The sequence below is a fragment of the Patella vulgata genome, chromosome 7 (genome assembly GCF_932274485.2).
Source record: "Patella vulgata chromosome 7, xgPatVulg1.2, whole genome shotgun sequence".
Classification (NCBI taxonomy): Eukaryota; Metazoa; Mollusca; class Gastropoda; family Patellidae; genus Patella; species Patella vulgata.
The window spans coordinates 11,919,244-11,945,493 of record NC_065885.2 but is presented as its reverse complement, the minus strand read 5'-3'; the positions used below and the strand labels follow the sequence as shown (position 1 = coordinate 11,945,493).

The 26,250-nt window shown below is 37.7% G+C and overlaps 2 long non-coding RNA genes across 6 annotated transcripts; one reads left to right on the top strand and one right to left on the bottom strand.

The window, feature by feature from the left end:
* Positions 1-1,166: 1,166 nt before the first annotated feature.
* Positions 1,167-9,724, bottom strand: LOC126827331 (uncharacterized). Its single transcript, XR_007682655.2, has 4 exons — positions 9,412-9,724; positions 4,843-4,894; positions 3,710-3,897; positions 1,167-2,646 (listed from the first exon to the last, which is right to left on the bottom strand). It is a non-coding gene; the product is annotated as an uncharacterized LOC126827331 (long non-coding RNA).
* Positions 9,725-18,141: 8,417 nt separating this feature from the next.
* Positions 18,142-26,250, top strand: LOC126827332 (uncharacterized). Of its 5 annotated transcripts, none has more exons than XR_007682659.2 (5): positions 18,142-18,392; positions 20,112-20,176; positions 21,840-21,900; positions 23,736-23,887; positions 25,283-26,250. It is a non-coding gene; the product is annotated as an uncharacterized LOC126827332 (long non-coding RNA). The 5 variants fall into 5 exon arrangements; XR_007682660.2 differs by lacking the exon at positions 18,142-18,392 and adding an exon at positions 18,849-19,063; XR_007682658.2 differs by lacking the exon at positions 18,142-18,392 and adding an exon at positions 19,356-19,478.

Genomic DNA, 26,250 nt, shown 5'->3' with positions numbered 1-26,250 from the left:
ATTGTATCCAGTCTCTTGTTGCCCGTAACCGAATTTTGTTTTTGTCCGAAGAGATTAGCTTGATTTCTAACAACGTTTTGTTAGCTTTCGGTGTCAATTATTTCTTTTAACCCTTATACCCTATACGCACACATTCGAATATCCACCAATGACGTAAGCTCGTTTTCCATGTACGCGTTTTCGTTGCGTTTCTTCGCGTGTTACATGGAAACAGTCCCATTATATTTCAATTAGATCTACGTTTTCGCCGACGAAAACGCGCATGGAAAGGCCACGAAAACGCGTACATGGAAAACGGGCCTTAAACATACATTATGCAAGAGCTAAATCTGTCTATTGCAGGTCTTTCGTTGGGCCTGAAATGTTTTCTAAATTATTAATTAGATATTAATTAACCTATCCAGACCATAATCAACTCTAGATGGCATCGCTAGCCTGCCATCTTTAGTGGATTGTGAGCCGATTTACTGCATAACTTTCCTTCACAATTTAACGATTAAGTGGATAATCGAGACTATGCTGTTTATCGTACTAACTTTAGTAATGATGATCGAGGCTATGCGGAAATTTCAATCGCTTTGTTCTCGGTTCATAGTGGATCAATTTGAATGAAATTTTCAGCAAATTGCTTTTACATTATCTAGTTTGTAACTATCATGGTGAGAACTGCCAACTCGTTATCGATTCTCCCATATTAAGCGTTTGTGTTTGAGCGTAACTCCAGACTGCAGCAACCCACGTGAAATTGTGAACATTTTTTAAGAAATAAACTGAGTCTGGTGGGGTACCAGACACGCCCAATATTACTGATTTAACTCTTCAAAACACTGTGTTTTTATGTATTTAACAACAAGAAAAAGAGCTGCCCGCCCCACTTTAATACTAATCTAAGCCATGTTTAAAAACAATTCCGGAAATCCACAGCCACCCGTTAACACCTGGAACTCCAAAATTTCCCTCATAGCACACTGTATGGCGTATGCCCGTTTTCATTAGACCAGTTCGGAGCAGAAAAGTAGGGCGTTAAACCCCATTTTATTTTATTTCATTTTCTTTCTCGTATGCCATAAAATCCTCGGTATTCCCACTGAGATAAAAAAAACCAATACCATTGTGTTGCAGAAACGTTAAACCCAATTCCATTCCAGAAATCACAACTATACATGTCAGTTTAAAAAATTATTTTATGTACATAAAAATGGAGTAGTATGTCCGAGTTAATGCCGGTGGTTATAATAATACAAAAAAAATATAATTAATAAATATAACGTAAACAAGATAAAACGACCAGCGTTTATTTAAACTTTGCCAGGGGCGGATCCAGAGCTTTATCCTTTATCATCAGATGGTTGGATGGGATGGGCATTCAAAGCGCGAGATGATGATATAGTTATGTGTGATATCACAATTAATACTTTGCATCATATAAGCTAAATCACAATGTAATCCTATTAATTTAAAATAAAAATTGACGTCAAACGGGGGTTGGATTTCTTTCTTTAAAAAGCTCAGTGTGTATGTATGCCTACGTAATTTGGAGACGATGTGATAGCATCATGCATTGTCAACTGTCAAATTTCCTTAAAGGGGACCTGGCAAACCCCCTGCTGTAAAAATTCCTGGATCCGCCTCTGTTTGCCCCATAACGAGACCATAGTCTCGAGTGTCACAAGAGTATAGTTGTCTGGAAATAAATATTAAGTTATGAAAAAATGAAATACGTGTATGAACTAAAAACTATAAAATAACAATAAATGGAATAAATATACGGTGGTTATGTTTGGTGGGACTGGGTGTTCGTATATAAAGGAAATAAATCTGGATAATGTTTTCCTTAGCGGGGCTCTATACGGTGGTTATGTTTGATGGGGCTGGATGTTCTTATATAAAGGAAATCCATATGGATAATGTTTTCCTTAGAGGGGCTCATTTTTTTTAAATAGATGGACAATTGGCCATGTCAAAATATTAAATCGTGTTCCTTTACATAAAACTTTACAATACATATATATCTAAAAATGGAATGTTTATAGCCAACCTGTGGGTCACTGTGTAGGTATACAAATTTGTCACAAAGGACAAAGTGTCCAATAGATAAGCTCCCTAAATGTTTGTCCCTTTAGATCGTACCCGTGACCCTGATTTAAACAACTTTCAACAATACTGCTGAGTTTATAGCTTACTCGTATTGCAAGTCATGTAATATATTATATATCATTGATCCATAAGTGATATCTCATCAACCAATAAAATCGATTGGTTAAGTATGTAACCGGAAGTGTGACAGATGACGTAATTGTTTTAATACTTCGGATTACATTAAACAAAACCTTTATGTAGTAAAATTACTTAATTGTCTAAACGTTTTCGTTTTTCGTTATAAAACACGGTAATTTTAATCCACAAATGTTTAGGTTTTTTATTTTTGTCACCAATTACTACAGAGACACGTAAATAACGTTCCTGATTCCAATCATGATGGTAAAGCTGTAGGGCTATTGTTGTCCACAGATTGGGCCACTGTTGTTTTATGAAAACTGTAGAGATTGGAGTTCTTGATGACCTCATCGTAAGATGGCGGTAAATCTATAATAGATATTGCTGTCGTCTCTACAGCTTGCCTTGAACCTTCTCGATTTCCACCTCCTAGAAAACACAACGATGGTTATTTTTACAAGAGTAATGTGAATATAGTAGGATAGATTGCAAGGCAATAAAACATTCGTCAGGAGCAGCTAAGTCGTCCGGCATCTATAAAGGTTGTCGCGCTGTGAATCTTTAAGTAATATTAAAATACTAATATGGCATCATCCTTTGATTTTGGCGTATCATTCATTATTTCAAATAATGGTACGGGCAATGTGCAAAGCGTACATTATTTATACTAGTTGAAATTTTGGACGCGGGTGACGTATCTCATTGCAAAGGACGTGCGAGTGCCTGTATTTTAAGTTATTTAATGGTTTTGAGCTTAAAACATTGCGTAATATATTGAAACAACAGCCCGGGACTGACGTCCCTCGTGCTGTTTCAGTGTATTAGTACTTAATGTCTCGCCATCGACCATTAAACCACACTTAATATACATGTACTGTATAATATCTTTAAATTCAAGGGCCATAACCCTATAAGTAATTATCAGAAATCGTTGTCATTATTATTCATCACACTAATTGAATCGAGGAATATAAATTTAAAGTAGATCGGGTGATCACTTTAACTTTGAAACCATTCACAAAATTAGAGTCAGATCAAGGCCCATAACTCTGAAAATAATTAGTGGAAATTCGATGGAATTTTTTATGTCTGTTCTGAACAATGCACACAATGCACAATAATTAGTGGAAATTCGATGGAATTTTTTATGTCTGTTCTGAACAATGCACACAAATTTCACACAATTGTGTCGCTATAGCGTTCAACAGATTTAACAGGTGAACACGGGCCATAATTCTAGAAGTAATTAACGACAATTATTAAAATTCCATAAACTTCATTAGAGTGTTCACAAAATTCAAGGATAATAACACGCAAATTTGTATCCGAAATCAATACGTTTATTCGTCTCACTAATGTAAATAACATATTATCAATTTTATATCGTGATAAATGTAGCATGTATTGAGGTCGCAAGACATTGTGGACGACAGGCGGGTTACCGACAGACGGACACGGCGGAAGGGTCGAGGACTATATAAACAAAACTTACGTTCTATTTGATTAATGCGTATTTCCGAATTTGAAGTCGGGCTTTGAAAATCCCAGCCTAATTTCTCACTTAATATTCTCTTCCATTTTGTATTACATGGTTTTATTAGGCATATAATAGGACATAAAATGGAGAGTAAAGCTCCGGCACACAGAACTATAGTTATACCCAGCACTTCCGGTGACGGTCTGAAAACAAAATAAAATGGAGAATCAAATTTCTTGAATCCGTATATTTCGAACTGACCTTTAACACGGGGATTTAAATATAAAGACGTATATAAAGGTGTTGCGTATGAATACTAGAATTTGAAAAGAATGGATGCACACAGTTTCTGCCATATTCGTAAAAACGCCACTGCTCAGGCCAATTATCCCCCATAGCACAATGCCCATCGCTATCAGCCGGGTTGATGTCTAACAACAGGTTAAACTCTATTCCATTTCATTTTATTTTGTGTTTTATTTAAAACAAAAACGAAAGTAGTACAGAGATTTAGACCACGTCTTCGAAATATTTGTTTGTTCATTTCCCAGTACGTACACCTAATTACTTCTCATATTGGCCCAGACATCAATAACCTATTAAACACATTCCATTTTGTACGAGGGTCCGGGTATGTTTACTTTTTTAGAGGTGCTACATATGGGTTATAGTTTGTGCGAACAACAATAACGGCTATTAGGCTATTGTCGTGGAATAGTTCACTAGGCAGGACAGTGGTCAAAGGGACACAATCGTGTTTTGCAATGCAAAACTCTAATTTAACTTATTTGCTCCGACTGGGCTAATGAAGACGGACATAGCCTACGCTATGTAGTGTGCTATGAGGGAAATTTTGCCCGGGCAGCGGCACTATGGCCTACTCTTGTAACGAATTCCAACTGCCAAGGGATATTTTACTGCCCGGCAATGTATACACGGGACCTCGGTTTTTCGTCTCATCCGAATGACTATACAGTCCTTGTCAGGCCCTTCGTCCAGCACAACTGACAAGGGGGGAACTACGTCGGAAAATCCCGATGAAGTTTATCGGCCAATGTAGGCGTCGAAAACACGACCTCCAGGCTAGCGAGCCAGCGTCTTACCCACTTAGCCACCGTGGCTCTCAAAAAAGGGTATAAATTACTTACTCAACATCAAGACAGTCTTCTTCAAAATTTTTACATTTTTTTGCTGTAGACTCTGAAAGGAATATATATATGATAAATTAAACAGAATTAAAATGTTTCCTGAATATCCATCTTGAATAGACGAGAGTCACATAACGTACGATATTCTTTACCAAAATAACAATGGTGGCTGTTGTTACTTGGTATTATCATTACCAGCAAAATTACTGGTGGAGTCCACTCAGCACAAACTAGATCGTTTCCGTAGACTAATGTGGTAAATATTACAAAACGAAATCGGTGTTCACGGGAGTCTTTAACAGCGTGGTGGTGGGGGGAAGTGGGGGATCCAGAGAAAGCCCATGAGTGGAGATCGGCGACCCATCTCCCTGTGTTATGTACATCCTTTGGGTCGAAAGCATGCACCTTAACCCATTGACATACCAGCTGGAAAATTCCGAGAAACTATTCTCGGCCAATAATGGGACCGAATCCTGGATCTACGGGTTAGTAGGCTCTTGCCTTACTCAATGAGCCACCGCGGTGCCTTAGGAGGTCACTGAGCCACCGTGGCACTGTAGGGTGTCACTGAGCCATCGTGGCACTGCAGGGTGTCACTGAGCCACCGTTGCACTGTAGGGTGTCACTGAACCACTGTGCCACCTTAGGAAGGATACCTTCTTTCAAATTTCAATATCAAATATTATTTTCAGATCCCATGATTAAATATTGTATCTTTATAATATGTAAATATTAATCGAATAAATAGTGTTATAAAAAATCTATTTGATATAGAGATATGAGTTTAATACATGATGTGTTTGTTTATTTCAATAATTTTCTTACGCGCAGTAGAGCCGTGTTTTGCATATATACAGTCCACATAATCAACAGCGCTCACTAAATCACATTAAGGCGATTATGAATTAGAAGAAAAATCTCCCGTGATGAATTTGATAGGTATTAAAATGTATTTAAAGACAGATTATCGGTCATTGCGCTTTTTTGTTTAAGTTGAAGATAACAAATATTTAGCACAGATGACAATAAACTGAATTATTGATCATAACGACCTATTGTTCAGTGGATATTGATCATAACGACCTATTTGTTCAGTGGTTATTGATCAACGATATGAAATGAAATGACATGAAATAGGGTTTAACGCCCTACTGTTCTGCTTCGAACTGGGCTAATGAAGACGGGCATATGCCAGGAAAATTTTGCCCGGACAGCGGCACTACGGCCTACTCTTATATCGAATTCCAACTCTCAATGGATCTTTTACGTACACGCCAATGTGTACACGGGTCTTCATTTTTCGTCCTATCCGAACGACTAAACAGCTGTCCTTGTCAGCACCCCCCCCCCCTCGCGCCATACATCATGATATTGATCATAACGACCTCTTGCTGAGTGGATATTGATTATTAAGCTATAAATATAAAATAATCATTATGTAATTATTGATTAACATATTAAATCATCGTGTGTTATGTAATCATCTATTATTATAATAGACTATAGCTGTTAATATTGTATAACAGGGTATATAAACAAACAGTAATAGACAATACCATTGTCCTATAAAACACCTGGCCCCGAGTACACAGCTGCGATATCACCTCAGTTGGAGCGGACGTTAAATAAAGCTATTTCACCCGAGTACACAAGTGCGATATTACCGCAGTGGGAGCGGACGTTAAATAAAATTATCTGAGATTTAAGTTAAGAAATTACTCAAAATTTTTCGCCTTATTTTAACCAAAATGTAGCCCTTTATAAAACTTTTGTTGTTTTAATGTATCAAATACATTAATAAGAAACTATGTGCAAAGTTTTGTGTTGCTGGATCAAAGATATTTCTCATAAACAGTGATTGAAAGTTGAGTAAATTATTAACTTAAATCTGAGAATGCTTTGTGAACTCGGATGGGACGAAAAACCGAGGTCCCGTGTACACATTGGCGTGCACTTAAAATATCCCTTGGCAGTTGGAATTCGATATAAGAGTAGGCCGTAGTGCCGCTGTCCGGGCAAAATTTCCCTCATAGCACACTGTATGGCGTATGCCCGTCTTCATTAGCCCAGGTTAGGAGCAGAACAGTAGGACGTTAAACCCCATTTCATTTCATTTCATTTGCTTTGTGTTCTCGGAGCCAGTATTTACATTCTGTACGCAGAGAACTACCTACTTCGGGAATAGATCTCTGACCTGTATTGCCGCCATATTCAAACATTAGTGTTCTGTTTTGTAATGCGGTTCTAATGTCGGTCAACCAGGTTAGTGTCTGTTCTCAAGCGGTGCTAATTGTAGACAGCATACATTATATTATAGGGTTTTGTCTTACATTTTATACGCCCACGTGTATAATGTTGTCGCTCCTGTCCGTTCTTACTTCCGTCCATCCACACTCATTTGTACACATTCTAAAAAGTTTCGTTCGTATACTTCTATCAAATTTGCTGAATAGTCAGTACTGGTGTAAAGATGACCCTAACGCTTTTGAAACGCTTTCAGACAATTAGTTTAAGAGTTATTGCCTCTGACGATAAAAAAAACTTACATGACCATATTCGTACTCACTCTACAAAGTTTAATTCTTGGTCGGTGTTCATCGCATTTTCAGGAATTGTTAGTATGGGGGTAAAGATGTCCCATTTTGTTTTTGTGCGTTATCGAGAAATCAGTTCTAGAGTTATAGCCCCTGATACATATTATTGAAGATAAACGTATGTTGCCGTGTTCGTACACTGGCTTCACACCGTGTAGCCGATTTCGGTTAAATTTCAAGGAGTATTGAGCTAAAGACGGCTTCATTTATTTGGGGAGTTTTCTAAAATAATTGCCTGCGGATGTCTTTTTTTTCTTTTTTTTCTTACATTATTATATTATAAGTGAAATGTGGAAGGCAAATGGAAGGGTCGGGTTTTTTGTTTTCATGCTTCTGGTATATACCCCAAAAGTAAAAACTGTAAGAATGTTTATTCACGTGGCTGAACCGCCAGCATAAATAAATAAAATAATTCATTTAACAGGCGGAAAGAACAGTAAATACAACGCTTTAATGTGGTTTAACGGGAAATATAATTCATAGGCCAAAAAAAATAACATGGCGTGATCTGATATTACTTCCAAATGGAGAGATTTCTTTTTAAAATTAGTCCCAGTTAATCATAATATATTTAGATATCAATGAGAAGATATTTTTAGAGGGGTCTCTCTCTGGACTGGAACACGATCATTCACAGAGGCGTTCGACGATGTGTTTTTCTATCTGTAAGCTACGACAGACATTTGCGTTATTTATAACATAAAAAATATAATAAAAACAAAAAAGGGATAACAAAAACCAAGGTGATTTATCTATATGACGTACGAGTGACATATGATTTGACATTAATATTATAGACATTTCCGATTCAATTAGGAAATACGTATATTTATCATGGATATACAGGGGATTGCCAAAAATACTAAATTTATCTTGTTTTTGTTGGTTTGTATTAAAGCCGATTAAATCATAGGTGACCGATTAGTATGTACAATGTCAATGTCAAATAAAACCAACTCTGTTTTATGCATGTACACATAACCTTCACCGCGCTTTTGGTGGGCGGGGGTACGTCAATGGAAAGAGCCCAGCTCCAGATCCCTAAACATGGTCGCCACCCCTGTTAAAAAACTAATTCTTGATCGCAAGTTAAGCCCATACAACATCAAAATAAATCCATTTTAGCTATATAAGTATAAAGTAGGTAATGTGAGTATATGCTGCATTCGACACCCATCGATATTTGTAGGTTAACCATTTCATTGTTTGCCAAACGAAAACCATGAAAAACGATGTCAAAAGTTTAGGAAGATGTAGCTTCGGATGCTATTCAATAACGTGGTTCCTTTTTGGCTTCCACCTTTGCATTCTTATTACACCAAACTAATTTCGTCCTGGTCACGACGCTTTCGATAGTGATGTCCATCTACACTATTCTGACAGGAATTTGTAATTGTATCTTTGTCCCTAAATCCACTCTTGTTAATACTTACAAAAAGGTGGGTTGGATGACTGAATGGTTAGCGCGTGGGCGCTGAATAATAAGGTCTGTCATTGAGTCAACTGGCGTAGTTTCGATTCCCTCCGTTGTACGTGACAAGGAGTAGGGTCGCCTGTCCAACCTCGTGGGTTTTCCCTGGGTCCCCCGGTTTCCTCCCCCACTGCTAAAGACCCCAACGCGCAAGCGAATTATTGAAATAAAATAGAACCAGTTTGTGTCGAGTGGACGTTAAACTCTCCCTCTCTCTCTCTCTCTCTTTCTCTTTCTCTCTCTGTCTCTCTCTCTCTATCTCTCTCTCACTTGCAAAAACACTACAGACTTATCGGCATTTTGTAATGTACAATCTTTGTCATATAAATAATTCATATTCTTCGGGCACCTGTGTCTTTTCTTAGATAATTAATTAAGTAATGCCCATTATAAAGACTATATTATAACAGGGGCGTCCTTTTTGTTTTTGAAATAAAATTTATCGGTGAGAAATCAGATTAAAATTTTCATAATAAAAATTTCAAAGGATATATAACTGCCTACCTGTAATTAAGCACAGTAGTCCAATGAGTATAACGTACAGGTGAGAGGATAGTTGGAGCTCCATTTCTATACAAACTATTAGCAATAAAATCCAATGTCCCAATCATATATGACACACGATTGACCTTCAGTTCTAATAATCAAATATTATATAAACATTATAGATATCTATATCGCAGTTTCTCTCAAACATTAGCAAGCTGTTATCATTACTTTTATGACATTCGTTACTAAGGACAACAACAACGTCGTCTGCTTCAAGTTCACCTGGAGTTAATGAGCTTAATTAACGATGTTTTATCGTATTTAGATCATCCAGACTCATAGTATTTTATGTTTGATATCCGTATTTCTTTGAATGAATAAACCATCTTTGATGCATTTGTGGTTTACTGACGTAGCGTAGAACAGGAAAGCAAAACGTCACTTTTCTATTCAGTAAAAACAAGGAAGTATACATTTGTGAATTTGATAAAGCTTTTCGCACGAGGGATGGTCTCGTCTTCGTGTTGTAGATTGTTAAGGGTTTTTGTTAAGTGGTTAAAATTTTAAATGGGATCCCCTATAATAGGGTCTTATATGAAAATAAAATGAAGTCTTTGTTTCGATTATCCCGTATCAAAAAGATGAATAAAGGAAGTATGGTGTCAGCAAGTTTACAAAAAATACGTAAAACAATTAATTGTGGGTAACATACATGAAGTGGACAATAACGTGAATAGATCATAATTATTATGTGCATACTTATATTATTTTAGTTTCCTGACGAAGGGAATGCTTTCCTCTTCAAATTGAATAATATTTTATAAAATCATTGTATTCTTATTTAATATATGATTTTTTTGGTTAGCTTCAAAGGTGAACAAACATGATATACTAGAAGGTATGATGGAAATGTCGTATTCGTGTCAGGTCACATGAATGAATTAAGAAATAAATTAAAAGAAATGAATAGGATGTAATGTTTTGTCAAAGATGTACTTTTTAGACTCTCTCTCTCTCTCTCTCTCTCTCCCTCACTGTTCCCTGCCCCCCCCCCCTTTCTCTCTCCCCTGACCAATCCACATCCCAGTGGGGCGAAGTGGATTATAGCGTGTGCGCGCTGTATCATAAGGTCTGTCATTGAGTCAACTTGGGTGGTTTCGCTTCCCAGGTTGTACGTGACAAGGAGGAGGATCACCTGTCCAGCCTCGTGTGTTTTCTCCCGGTCCTCCCACTGCTACAGACCCCTACGTGCAAGCGAATTATTGAAATAAAATTGAACCTAATGTTAGTCCCGAAATGACCTAGTTTGTGTCGACTGAACGTTAAACTCTCTCTCTCTCTCTCTCTCTCTCTCTCTCTCTCTCTCTCTCTCTCTCTCTCTCTCTCCCTTTGCTCACTCTATAGTAATAATAATGTATATTTATAATACTCTTAATAATCCATCCATATACGTCACGTCAATAAAAACACACATAAAACAATGTGTTTCTAATCTGGATAATAGAGCTTAAACAAATGAGTTTTTAGTTGTGACTTAAAGATTGTAAAAGTTTGAGATTCCCTAATGTTAACTTGCAACTGATTCCAGAGATGCGGTGCAGCAGCAATCAAACTTTTATCACCAAATTGTTTTAGTTTTGTTTTTGGAACAGTAAATATATTTTTGTTAGGCGACCTTAGAGTACGTTTAGGTTTATAGTTTGTCAAAAGTTCAGGGATCAAGATCATTTTGACATTGATATACTAATGGCAGAACTTTATACTGAATCTGGGAGTTCGACAGGCAACCATTGAGAGGAGACTCGAACACTGATACTATTGATAAATATTTTGAAGTTCTTGTTACAATCATGTAACACCCACCTTACCACCCCCCACCTCGTCCTCCCCCCCTCTCTCGGATGGCTCCAATTTTAAGTATATAAGAACGGCTCGGCCGTTTAATGATTTAATTTAAAGATGGCGAGGCTAAGTCTCGAATATACCAGTACCGTGGTTACGATAATAAACAACCAATGCACACAAACTACAAAAAACGATAACTTGGCTCAGAATAAAGCAATTTGAATAAAATTTTCAATATATTCATTTTGCATTATATCTAAATCTCTAAAATAATGTTTATTTAGAAAATTATATGGCACGGTTTTCAAAGCCATCCGATGGTACAGGGTGTTGATTATGGACTTGTCATGTGAACGAATGTCTAATAATTAATTTATAATCTGTATCACATTTGAAGTCAGAAAAAAGACCAGATTTGGCTCTTGCATAATGTATATTTAATATGAACGTAAACGCATGAGAAATCATTGTTGACCCTGTACCTAATAACCCATCCACATCCTTGTCAATGTTAACTTCACAATTAACCTTTTTAGAAAAGGTACACCTACAAAAAATGGTATAGCCTACAAGTACTCTTAGTGTGAGAAATAGTGTGTTCTACCGGTAAATTTTTCACTACTGACTTCACGGACAATTTCACGGTAATATTTTTACTACTTACATGTAGGGGCCTACATTACAGACAATTGGAAATGACGTCAAAACGTAGAACATTATATAGCAGTACCTGATGTCACAAGATTAGCATTCTTTCTCCAATGGGTTTCATATTATGTGGGGTATGTAATATGAGAATTGGGTTTATATGAATATCTGCATGATTTTCGAGGTTATGAGTGCAGGACGGATTATCTGACAAGGACAGCTGTCTAGTTGTTCGGGTGGGAAGAAAAACCGAGGCCCCGTGTACACATTGGCATGCACGTAAAAGATCCTTTGGCAGTTGGAATTCGATAGGAGTAGGCCATAGCGCCGCTGTCCGGGAAAATTTCCCCCATAGCACACTGTATATCGTATTGGCCAGCAGAACAGTAGGACGTTTAACTCCATTTCATTTCATTTCGAGTTAATGAATTTGGGGAGTTAGGGAAAACGGAGGCCAAACGCATAAATTTTAGATCATAAGATCTATGATTGGGTCAAGTGGCGTGGATTTCAACTCGGGCTTGTACGTGATGAGAAATAGGATCGCCTTCCTTACCACGTGGCTTTGCTCCGGGCCGTATTTGCTATGATAATGAAAATAGGTATATCCGATGCAGTTTTCTATGAGGGACATTTTCCCGGACAGTTTCCACAAACTCGTTATCGAAACCAAACTATAACAATTTTTTTTCACGTGCACACCAACATGTTTTGTCGTCCTATCCGAACGACTAGACGCTGTTCCGTGCCAGGCCCTCAATCCTGCAACATAGAAAAATTCCGAGGAACTTTCTTGGCAAACACCGGATCTCCTGGTTAGTAGGCTAGTGTCATACTCACCGAATCACCGTGGCTCCCTGCTTTGTGTGGGCCATATCATATAAAATTAAGGGGGTTGGATGGCAGAATGGTTAGCACGTGCGCGCTGTATCAAGGAGTAGGGTCGCCTGTTCTACCTCGTGGGTTTTCTGCGGGTTCCTCCGGTTTCCACCCACAGCTAAGGACCCCTACGCGCAAGCGAATTATGGAAATAAAATTAAACCATATGTAAGTCCCGAAATGGCCCAGTTTGTGTCGAGTGGACGTTAAACCCATTTCTCTCTCTCTCTCTCTCTCTCTCTCTCTCTATATATATATATATATATATATATATATATATATAATTGTCAGAAACAGGACCATGTCTTCGCTAAAATCTGAATTACGTGAATAAGTCGTCTCCTATACAATCAGATTGGTCAGATCTGTATCACGCGTATTAAGTCGTCTGCGACACATTGATATACAGACAATCAGCTTCGTTTGTTAATAGGGGTTGATGACCGTTTCCAGGACAAGTACATGTCATTTAATACCATGTAAGGTGTTGTCTGGTCGATACTTTAATCACGGCTGTGTCATCTTAAATAAAGGTCGTGTGGGATATTCTTACGTCAATGTCACCCTTCAATTCACTGTAGCATGAAAGACGGGACAGGTACAGGTAATTTTCCTGTCCGTTCAGGCTACTTATCGGTATAGGGTTGAGGTCATGGTAACTGCAGCCGAGAACATAACTTAAATATCGTATTGGATATGCTAAACCTTAATTCGACAATTTCACAAACTTAAAGATACATTATGTAAGATTTAGATAAAGAGCTACACTATGTTTCAATGAGGTAATGCGAAAGCCTTCTTTTAACTCTGTAGAAGATGACATACTAAACTTAGGCTGTATGTCTACAGTTAGTTAGTGCCGTTTAAGGACAGACACTAAGCCAGTTGACCGACATTTTAAGTCCTAAATCGACGATTTTAATCGAAATCACTAAATATACTTCGCCTTGTTTTGTTAAGTATGTATTCTACTTCCATTTAATAAAATTGAAAAGGTTTATTTAGTTTTTGTGTGTATGACAGATGTGAAACGGAGTAGAGAGAGAGAGAGAGAGAGAAATGGGGTTTAACGTCCACTCGACACAAACTAGGTCATTTCGGGACTAACATATGGTTTAATTTTATTTCAATAATTCGCTTGCGCGTAGGGGTCTTTAGCAGTGGGAGGAAACCGGAGGACCCGGAGAAAACCCACGAGGTTGGACAGGCGACCCTACTCCTTGTCACATACAACCGGGGATTCGAAACCACGCCATTCGACTCAATGCCAGACTTTATGATACAGCGCGCGCACGCTAACCATTCAGCCATCCAACCCCCCTGAAACGGAGTAGAACCGCATTACAAAACAGTATACTAATTTTTAGATATGGCGGCCATTTAGGGCAGAGATCTATTCTCGAAGTATGAAGTAGATGGATATATGTGTACAGAATGTAGAAGATGACTGACCTTTAAGTTCTCGCGCATTATAGGTCTACGTGTGACGTCACATTGTACGGCCTCGGTAACACGCGAATTTTTTTTTTTTTTTTTTTTTCAGCTCATTTTACGCCTTCTGTATATTATTTTATGTACCCATTTACACGAAATAGAAATCTTAGCAATTAATTTACAGAAGACATAAGTTAATATTTAGAGATAATTAACTGAGTGATAATAGCGGCCAAGCAGGTATAAATACTGCTGATCAGTTTGATAGAGCTGTCCGTTCTTGCTATAATAGATAAGGGGCATTAGGTAAGATTAGATAATTAAAGAGCTATAATAGTTAAAAAACAATAGATAATGAAAACAGAAAAAATGCGTCACTCTGAACCGAGATATTAACGATTCAATTTCCGGCTAGCCCCGGTCATCATTATTAAAGTTGATTATTAATCAATGTCTCGATTACCCATTTTTACGTTAAATTATCCATCACAAAATGCATTCAAATCCACTAAAGATTGCAGGCTAACGATGGCATCGAGAGTTGATTATGGCCTGGATCATTTGAAGCTAGAAACAAGTCCTATATTCATCTCTGACATAAAGCATCTTTAAAGAGCGGCATACCACTTATGATCATATAAAAAGCAATTACTAATTGGGGATTTTTCATTCGAACTACTTTAAAATGCACAGTTATGTTGGGGTTTTTTAAAATTTATCTTGATTTAAATCACATTGTATTGTATAGTGTGGGTGACTAGAATTCGACAAACTGGGGTCCAGTGTATATCATTTGCGGCCCATTAAAGGAGCTAAGTCTCCAACTCAATATTTTCCATAATATTCGAAATTAAAAACATGAATTAGAATTCAATATTGATCAATTTCAATCAACAGTGATGTTGTTATCTTGCCGTGAAACTATAGGATCCTAATATCCAATATTTAAGAGTAATCTGTTGCGCCACTGTCAGAGCATTATTTACCCCATTACGCACTGCATGGCGGGTTACATCTATTTGATAAGGCCAAATTCAGGTTTAGTCAAAGCGCTAATCCCAACCCTAGCCCGAACCATGGACATAACCTTAATGCTTACCCAAAAGCTAACCTAAAATCTCGCCAACAATCACGTACCCTAACCTTATTTACATCTCAGCGACCTTGACGAAAATTAACAAATAGTTAAGCTCAACCTGGCGTATGTCTGTGTTCATTAGTTCAGTTGTCACTGAAAAGTGATGTGTTAAAACCCATTTCATATCAGGTTTGGTTTGTAGTGCACATGGGGGTCACGGTGGCTAAGTGGGTAAGACGCTGGCTCGCTAGCCTGGAGGTCGGGTGTTCGATCCCTGCATTGGCTGAGAAAGTTCACCCAGATTTTCCGGCGTGGTTCCCCCTTGTCAGAATCACGACGGGGAGCCTGGCAAGGACAGCTGTCTAGTCATTCGGATGAGACGAAAAACCGAGGTCCCGTGTACACATTGGCGTGCACGTAAAAGATCCCTTGACAGTTGGAATTCGATATAAGAGTAGGCCGTAGTGCCGCTGTCCGGGCAAATTTCCCTCATAGCACACTGTATAGCGTATGCCCGTCTTCATTAGCCCAGTTCGGAGCAAAACAGTAGGACGTTAAACCCCATTTTATTTCATTTCATTTTGTAATGCACATGCATATTCCGAAACATGAAATATAAATAAAGAGTTGGTCGCTATTATAATATAATAAACACATGGGTTGATGGCCTACTATTTGTTGTAATGGTTTGTTGTTCAATGGCAGCACCAAACAACCTGTATGGCGCCAGAATTATTTTATTAACTGGACATAATTTGTCCGGGTAGACATTTATTAAATAATCGAAAGAGAGAGGGGGGGGGGGTAACGTCCAGCGAATTCAGTGACTCTGGATGAAAGCAAGATACTGGAAAATTTGTAGAAAGGGTTCTGTTGACTCCGTTTTATTTATATTGATCTATTCTATCACACCACACCTTGAGGAAGACCACAATAGGGGCCTTGTTCAACATAACTTGAACTAAAATATATTTAGAATGCAGCCCTTATTTTGGACAGGAGCTAAAATCTGTAGCCTACAAGGGTTTTATATTTCAACCAATGAAAAGACTGGATTTGTAAAAAGGTAATTTTATGAGAATGTCCCAAGGGCGTGTCTCTCCTCTTCTTCCTCTTCCCCAATATGGCTATTCTATTACCTAATCACACAAAGGACTTAATTTAATATGAGTATCATCAAGGGGGAAAACAGGCCCTTCACAGTCCTTAGAAAATTACGTTTGAGTTATTCAACTGAAGAATAGCTTAAAGGTAAGACCAAGTTTGCATTTTCAATTTAGTGGAGTATCTTACAGGTAAGCATGGTTAAATTTGATAAGAGTTTCGTTAAGGGAAATAACAAGGCCCTTCACAGTCCTTAGAAAATTCCGTTTGAATTATTCAACTACAGGATAGCTTGGTGGTAGGACCGGGTTTACATTTTTAATTTAGTGGAGTATGTTACAGGTAAGCATGGTTAAATTTGATATGAGTTTCGTTAAGGGAAATAACAAGGCCCTTCACAGTCCTTAGAAAATTCCGTTTGAATTATTCAACTAAAGGATAGCTTGGTGGTAGGACCGGGTTTACATTTTTAATTTAGTGGAGTATGTTACAGGTAAGCATGGTTAAATTTGATATGAGTTTCGTTAAGCGGAAAAACAAGGCCCTTCAGAGCCTTCACATTTCGTTTGAATTATTCAACTAACGGGTAGCTTAGCGGTAGGTCCGGGTTTGCTTTTTAAAATTTAGTGGAATGTCTGACAGGTAAGCCGGGCTAAGTTATTTTTAGAATTATGTAAGTTTATCAAAATCAAATGAAATTGGGGTTATCGTCTTTTACGTGCACTCCAACGTGTAGGTGGAACCTCTCTTGTTCGTTCCATCCGAACGACTAGACACTGTCCTGCACCACTGAGCAAGCACCCTATACCCGTTGAGCCACCGTGACTTCCACCTATCAACATATTCCATTCTATTTCTTGTCTTTCTTGCTCATATATTATTGGTGTGCATATTAAAGTTTTATCCCAGCTACACTAGAACATAACCAAGTGAAAGCATTACGGATGGACGATTCCTTGGCGTTATCCTTTCTTCCTAAAACAGATACATTATGTACGATTTAGCTGAAGGGGTGACCATTCTTGCTATATATTATAATAGCTCAAAAATAGATAATGTAAAATGAAAATATTGAAATTTTGACAAGATATTGTGTGCATAGTGGTAACCAGGGCACTGGTATATTCGAGACTTAGCCTCGCTTTCCCATTTTTAAATAAAATTTTTAAATGGCGAACCGTTCTAATATAGTTAAAATCTCGAGTATCCGATTCCATCGAGAGTTGATAATGGTCTTGTTTTGTTAATAAATGTCTATTTAATAGTTTATATAACATATCAGGTCTACTGATTTGGCTCTTACGTAATGTATGTTTAAATACTCAACGTATATAAAAGTTAAAATATTTCCACCACTGAAATAATCATAACCTCATTCCAGATCCATTAAAAACTCATTTGTTTTAAACAAGTTATAATGGGAAACTAAAGACTCTTTTCTGTAGATATGTTTTGTCAAGGGCTACGAGCACAATCTTTGTGGATTTTAGGCGCTACAGTCATGGACATTTATTATTATTATAAGATTCACTGTCTAAAATATTTTACTAAATTACATCAGCATAAAACCCAAACTATAAATCCAGTTAATCCACTAATTCCAAACTCAAACAAATCAAGCATCGGCATTCAGCACGAACATTAACAGATTGTCTGCGATATCACCCTGAGTGGAAGCGGATATTAAGCCCTACAAACCAACCACACTACCACCCAACATGAACAGACATGGTACTAAAACATATCCTTGTTACACTATGCTCGGTTCATAAAAAAAAAACGTGCTGTTTCTACGAAACTCCGTCCGCGTTGGTAGCTGATCAATAATGCCGTATAAGGGGCTGCATTTTTAAAATATGATAGGCTTTCTCGTGCACGTTGCTATGTATATAGGTCCGTAGTGAATTAACCACCTTATTCTAATCGATTGGGTGCATTAGACAATCCAGACCAAAATACCTACTCGATTTAACAGGGAATTTTATCAACATTCAATAGCTAAATTCAGGTATGTCTTAATGTTTGAATTTATTTTAGATTTGGTAAATATGTTCATTTTTTTTATAATGAAGTATATATGATGTAATTTGAATGTGAAGCAGAAATGCAGGGCGTTGTCAAAGGCAGCCTCGGTTTGAATTTAAGGCACCATGTGTACGCAAAATGGTTCACGCACCTGCCACTCTTTATTATTGAACGCTTTATTGTACCGTTTTAATATTGTGTGTATTATTACATATATTATATCTATTCCGGGAATGTATACTACTTGTTTACCTAACAACTACTGTTGATATAAAGTTTATTAATTATAATAATCGGTTCAAAGTCATATTGTCAGTTTATTGTTATGTTTGAATTAAAATTCAGGGACGAGCCTAAATATAGCAACAAGTTGTTTAAAACATTGTGTGGGTGTATATATTTTATTACTTTTGGACTGATTATCAGTCTGGCCTATGAATATGTATGTACCATTTTGGATTAGCTTAAGGAAGAGGGGGGACTGGCCAGGGACAGTGTCTAGTCTGTCGAAAGACGCGAAAAACTGCACGTGCACGTAAAAAACCCGCGACAGTTGGCATTCAACGAAGACTTGGCGGGAACGCCACTGTCCGAGAAAAAAATTCCCGCATAATTCACTGCATGGCAAATTATCATGCAGGGTGGTGCAGAAAGGTAGGACGTTAAACCCCATTTCATTTGATTTAGTTATGTGAAAGTCACTGAGACCGCCATTTAAGGGATTTTTAATACCCTTAAAACTACAAGCGTTTTGAGCATGCTTTTGAATGGATTTGACGCTACAAATGTGCATTATCCATTATTCATGATTCAACGTGAACCTCTAAAGGGATTGACAGTTCACAAATGAAATTGAAAATTTCTCAATAGTTGTCAAGCTAGCGCCACCTATAAGTGTTGTATACAATCTTTGGATGGGCCTCTGTTTTAAATCCGATTGAAACCATCCCGAGAGATTATCTAGCACTGGTATTTTGGCATTTTATTTTCTTAATTAAATGTTTAAATTATTAAACGGAAGGTTGCTTAAGTCCAGTTTTGAATTATTCAACCGACGGATAGCTTAGTGGTAAGTCCGAGGTTTGCATTTTCAATTTTAGTACAGGATCTTACAGGTAAATACCTAGCGTTGATATTTTTGTTTTGTTTCCTTAACTAAGTGATAAAAGTCAGTTTGAGTTTATTTGATCGTCGGGTCCTTCGGTTTCCTCCCACTGCTAAAGACCCCTACGCGCAAGCGATTTATTGAAATAAAATTGAACCATGTGTTAGTCCCGAAATGACCTAGTTTGTGTCGAGTGAACGTTGACCCCCCCCCCCCTCTCTCCCTATGACTTCCATTTAACCGAGGAGAATAAACAGAAATCATACAACACTGGGCAATACAATAACTCCCTCTCTCTCTCTCTCTCTCTCTCTATTTGATCGTATGTTCGGTGTCACGTGTATCTAGCAGATATTATTTTCTCGAATCAACTAACACAACGTTTCTTTGGTTTTGTTGTACCCTTTTTGTTATTTGTCCCTCCCATTATTATGTGTCTATAAATGGCCCACCTTTCAGTGAGGTATAATTATAACCTTAGCGTAATGGGGTGTTCAGTAGTAGTGTTTAACGTGTGGAGTCACCTTGCATAAAAATGTTTTTTGATTGTGCGTTGAAATATACATTTTAATTTGTCTGTCAATATCTACTTTAAAGGAACGTTATATAGATGAGAATGTATCCTAATTTTGTGATTGTGATACTGTACTTTCTGTATCCAGGTATGTACTATTACAGTAATTGTTGCTCGTGTCCATCTCCGGGCTTCTGGGGGCACTGATGGGGCTTCTGGGGGCGCTGATGGGGCTTCTGGGGGCGCTGATGTACCTTTACTTGACGGTCCACGGCGAACGGCACCGTAGACCTACCTCCGTTCGGCGAAGGGTCTAGGGTGCTCTCTCCCAGACAATTTTGCAAAATAGGGTTTGCACCTGAGGAGTGTAACTATGAAAATGACGGAAAATTTCAATTTTTGAGGCTGAATTTGCGATACTATTATGATGTTTTGATGTGAACATTATAAAAATTTGAAGGAAGGAATACGACTTTATAGTATCTATAATAATTTATGAGAAAAACGAAAAGTTCAGAATCGGGTTAGAGTGCGACTTGTTTGAATTTTGAAGATTATCATGCCTGGTGCGGGCTTGAAGCAATCTCATCCCCATCGTGAATTTGACATGGAAAATTTTCTACAATCTCCGGTTGGCTTTCTTATGGTAGATTTCTTCGGGCGTCGGTATTCGGTAGTGGGTCGCCCAACCAATCTCACTCGGCATTATGAGCGGCCCGGCAATCAAATGCTGTCATTATAAGGCGCCCCACCAATCATGTCATTATGGGCGCCCCTCTGGGATAAGGCACCCCACAGATCACTTCGTTTTGGGCGCCCCATCAATCAAGTTGTGGTGTTAATTGTGTGATTTATTATGAGGCGTCCCACCATTATGACATTGGTTAGGCGCCCCGCCAATCTCGTCACGGGCTCCCAACTAATGTCACCCGACTTTATGGGACGCCCATACTGATATGGGCACGTCGGTCATTCGCTTCGTATTGCGCCCAAAGGGGCGCTCATACTGACATCATTGGTTGGGCGTCTTATAATGACAATATATGATTGTCGGGCCGCACATAATGCATAATGCCGAGTCAGACTGGTTGGACGCCCACGATTTGATCATTGGGACGCCCAGATCGGCATGATTGGTGGGGTGCCTCATCCCGGAAAGGCACCCATAAAGCCGAGATTGGTGGGCCGCCCCCGACGAAAACTACCCTAGGAAATTTTCCAAGTCAAATTCACGATTAGGATGTGATTGATTCAAACCCGCTCCATAGTCGAGGGATGGATCACTAGTCACGTGACTATAATGTCCCGGGTTCGAATCACGGCGGGAACTGAGAAGCCTGCTTCTCACTTGGCAGAGATGACGCCTGCGGGACTACGTACGCCAGGTCCAATGAATGGGATGACGGATGGGGAGGTCAGAGATAAGAGAAGGCCACATTTTTCGCCCCCCTCCCCCCACGCAGGCATATCACATTGCACCCGCAGCCATAGAAATGAACATTACCATGTTAATCTCAAAATGGCCGACGTTTTGTGTTGTTCAGGTATTAAACCCATTCCATTCCTTACCGGTGGAAATTGTTCTCGGTCATGTCATTTACCCTGTAGTGAGTTACATGATATCCTCTTTATTTGCAATTTTGAGGGTATTTACTTACAAATAGCATTTTTTTTCTAGTCACTTACCTGTGGAAATTGTTCTCAATCAAGTAATTTACCCTGTAGTGCATGCGCTACATGATATCCCCTTTATTTGCAATTCTGAGGGGGTTTACTAACAAATAGCACTAATATTGTTGCTTTTTTTCTAGTCACATCTGGTATTATGTTTAGTAAACAGGCTGAACCAATTAACGAAGAGGAGGCGCCACAGTAAGATATTGTTTATATGTTTATACTTTTACTAGACAAAATGAGAGCCCATCATTGCTCAAAAGTTCTGAATTGTGATATGACCTTTACTTTTGTCCGCATCCCCCGGCGTGTGTCGCCAGAAGACTATACCTGCATCCACAAATAAACACTTTTTAATTTAAGGACCAATCCCAGATCTATGAGGCCTCACTGGAGCCAAGGTTTATGTCATCATCCTCGGCTTTGCTTAAACATACAAGAGCTAAATCTGCCTATAGCAGGCCTTTCTTTAAGTCTTAAATGTTATCTAAATTATTAATTAGACATTAATTAACTTACCAAGACCACAATCAACTCTCGATATTTCGTGGAATAAAATACATTTTATTGTGGATAAAATAACGGTAAAAATGGATAATCGAGACTTTGTTTATTATCATAATAACGGCAGTAATGGCAATCGAGGCTAGCCTAAAATTGAATCATTAATATCGAGGTTCAGAGTAAAGTAATTTGACTGAAATTTTCAGCATATTCTCAGTTAATTATCTATGTTTTAACTATTATAGCGAGAACTGTCAGCTCTTTATCTAATCTTACCTAATGACCCTTTAATTGTTTTTACAACACGCTTCCATATCTCTTTAATCCCATGGGTGGGGGTAGGAACATGTTTACACTAAAAGTGTGCACATCACCCGGTTTCTTCAAAACAACATGGGCTCCCTGTGAAGACAGGGATTACATGTATCTTCAAAATCCTGCCCCTTAACAAAGGACTAAATGAAAATGAATGGTTAACGCGTGCGCGTTGCATGAATAGGTCTGTAATTGAGTCAGTGGGGTCGTCTGTCCAACCTCTCGTGGGTTTTCTCCTGGTCCTCCGGTTTCCTCCCACTGCTAAAAATACCCCTTTGTTGAAATGAAATTGAACCATGTTAGTCCCGAAATGATCTTTTTGTGTCGAGTGGATCTCTCTATATATAAATCCTGATATTATTAAATGAATTTGTAACAATTTACTGTATACGCTTGACGGGGACATTAATCCGCAATCTGATTAAAATGCAGATCAATATTTCGTTTCGTTCTTTTTATACTTTCGATGGCCTTCACCACTCGGCAAATCTCGACAGATTCTACGCATTAGATGTAGGGTACCAATCTGTTTCACGGAGATTTTTTAATATCTCAGTTACAGATGACTGTTTCGACACGTGACGTCACATCACGCGGCGTCCATCATTGGCTCAATAGCGCGTGCATTGTTTACATAAGACGTCACGGATTCGGGCTAAATGGTGAATTTTACTTATTTTAATACCCATTTACACTAAATAGGAAATGATTTTTACCTACAAACAATTCAAACAACTTTATTTATTTTCTAATAAATGAAAAAAATGTTTCAGAATTTAATTTGTCGAAAGAAAAAAGTTAATATTTTGTAGTCATTATGTCGCATCGATGTCATCCTTATCAGTGATTGTAGCGGCCAAGCGAATATTCACTGCGGATCAGTGTGGTAGGGTACCGGAATCTGCCGAGGTTTGCCGAGTGTGGCCTACACGTCACACATTTGATTAACCAATCGGTCGTAACAGACCGTTTCATTGGCTAACCTCTCACATCATCCAGAACACGTCAATGATAACAACTCTTCCATTTCTTAGTGTAGTGAAGGCAGATAAAACGAAATGTTGAACTATAAAACACGAAACGAAATAGGATCTGTCTTTTAATCAGATTGATTTATCCAAATATCAATTTTCACTTTTCTTGTTTTGATTTGCATAAACATTTATATAGCCTATATATTTACATCAGAAATGGTGGTTTTTCTATTTCAACAGGGCTACAGAAGACTGGGAATACGTCCTGTATGCGTGTTTGGGGCTATTTGTAATACTATTTTGTTACTGCATGTACGACTCTTGCTGTAAAAGAAAGATTAATAGTGCAAGGCAAGCCAAATTAAATGCCACGGGACCTGCTGGTACAACGAGTAAGTTTTACCTCGACACATATTTATATATTAATGATGAAATTAAATGGGGATTAACGTCCTGTTGCTTTGCACCGACTGGACTAATGAAGACGGGCATACGCCATACAGTGTGCTATGGCGGATATTTGATTCAAAATTCTAAATTTGTCTAATTTCTAACTTTTATTTTTGTAGAACTAAATTCTAAATTAAAAGACAATGTATATCCATTTTCTCTATTTGTTCAGCGTTAATTTTAATTCTATTGCATCTTATTTAAGACGAAAAATGTATTTTTCATTGACGCTTTACATGTTGACCATGAACAATTTAGAATTTTACACTTATACCTAGTAACCGTCATTATGAAGTCGTTTGGTGTCACCACTGTGTGCTCAATTTATGTTTTTAAAAAACAACACAGAACGTGATATAGTTTGCAAATACTATGCAAAATAGGCTTTACAACATTTGTTGATTTATTTGAAGACAAGTGCAGTATTTGGAGAATTGTATTTGTTTTTGTTTTTTTACTTCACATTAACAAATTTAGAATTTTGAATCTAATATACCGCCATATAGTGTGCTATGGACGCAATTTTACCAGCAGGCCAATATGTACTCACACAGTACCTGCAGGGTTTTTCGTCCCATTATCGATGTCTTTATTTGTAAAATGTGCATAGTTTTGGAAACCGTATTAAGAAACTTGTAGCCTATAAGCTAAAGCTACAGTAAAAGAGTATCGTCTTGAAACATATCAAGCTGCACAATTTAACAGAAATATTGACATTGGCTGTCATTGGTTTTCTAGGCACACAGATACAACCATCTAAATTATTGCGTACGTAAGATTTTCGTTGATGAGACGGTAAAGGAGCTAAATCGGTAATATTTTGGACCTAGAAATTGACACAAATGGGTCGCAACATATATAATAATGTAATATGAATTTATATAAACTGTTTTACATTCAATCGTTTCCGTTTTACTGTGAATTGTCATTAGTTATGTTCGGCGTAATATGCCAGTAGTCTCAACCCAAAGTCAGTTTCTAGCGTCTGGTTATTCTAGTCAATACCGATAGTATTTATTGCGCATGCTCTCCAAACAAGAATATGGCATCTCCGTTTGACATGACTTGTGGAATATGTCTAACCTCATTGTTTGAGCACCTTGTTACAAATTGCGCTGAAACGCATTATGGTAATTATGGTAATTTTTTTTTGTTTGTCTTAAATATTGGATATCAGAAGCCCATCTTTTCCAGGTAAGGTCACAACACCAATGTTGATTTAAATTGCCAAAAAATTCGTGTTTTCTATGTCGAAGATTTTGGATGATATTGAGTTACGGACTTAGGTACTTTAAATCCCAAATCACCTTTATTAAAACACATCCTCTTCGTTTCAGATTTTATCTGGCCTTACCAACGCAGGAGTTCAACTGACACTGAAACTATTTCAATATCAGTCATCTCATCAAATTCAAATACAACGTGCGATCTGCCGCCATCTTATAACGAGGTCGTGACAAACAGTGAACTATACATGACGTCACCAACTGTGAATAGACCAATAACAACATCTGAACAATTATGATTGAGTAACGTAACGCTATTGAACAATATAAACTATATTGACCATTGAAGTCCAAAGTGACCCATCCTGGTGTGGAAGATGTACAAACTTAATGGATCGGGTTATCGAGGCAAACAGAATATTCGAATTAATCTATTAAAATGGAGACTTTTGTAAGATTTACACCAACCAGTCTCAACAACCGCGGTGGATTCGTTCTGTAATATTATTGATCCTCCCCTTTTAGGCGGTTATGGTTTCAGAATGGGAAGGAGGTGGGAGAGTGGACTATTTTGCTGACTGGTGGAGGTGGACGTTTGTAAAATACCGATTCGTTTTTACATAATTAACTCTCTGGTATATTTAGTATAAAGATACATCCGCGATATTTCATGTATGTCGAGAGTAGCCGTCAAATAGCAATTGAAAGTCCAAGTATTGTCCATATATTTTTGAATGACAAAATCAAAATAGTAGCCAAAAAACATTCCTATTTTCGTTTTTATGAATTAAAAACCGCATGACGAATACAACCCAAAACAATCGCCTGTAGAAATAGACATGATGACCTTGGATTGGGCTTGTCACATTGTTGAGGGTCACTGCCTTTTTCTTTGCTATCTTTCAACGACCTGTTTAAAAGGTATAATAGTATCATTTTGAAACAGCTTTATTCTTTTTTGATATTTTTACAAAATATTTTGTTATTTTTTGTAATTTTTACAAAATATTTTGTTATTTTTTTGTAATTTATACTCTATATTTAACAGTTGTTTTATTATTAAATTGACGCAAACCAAA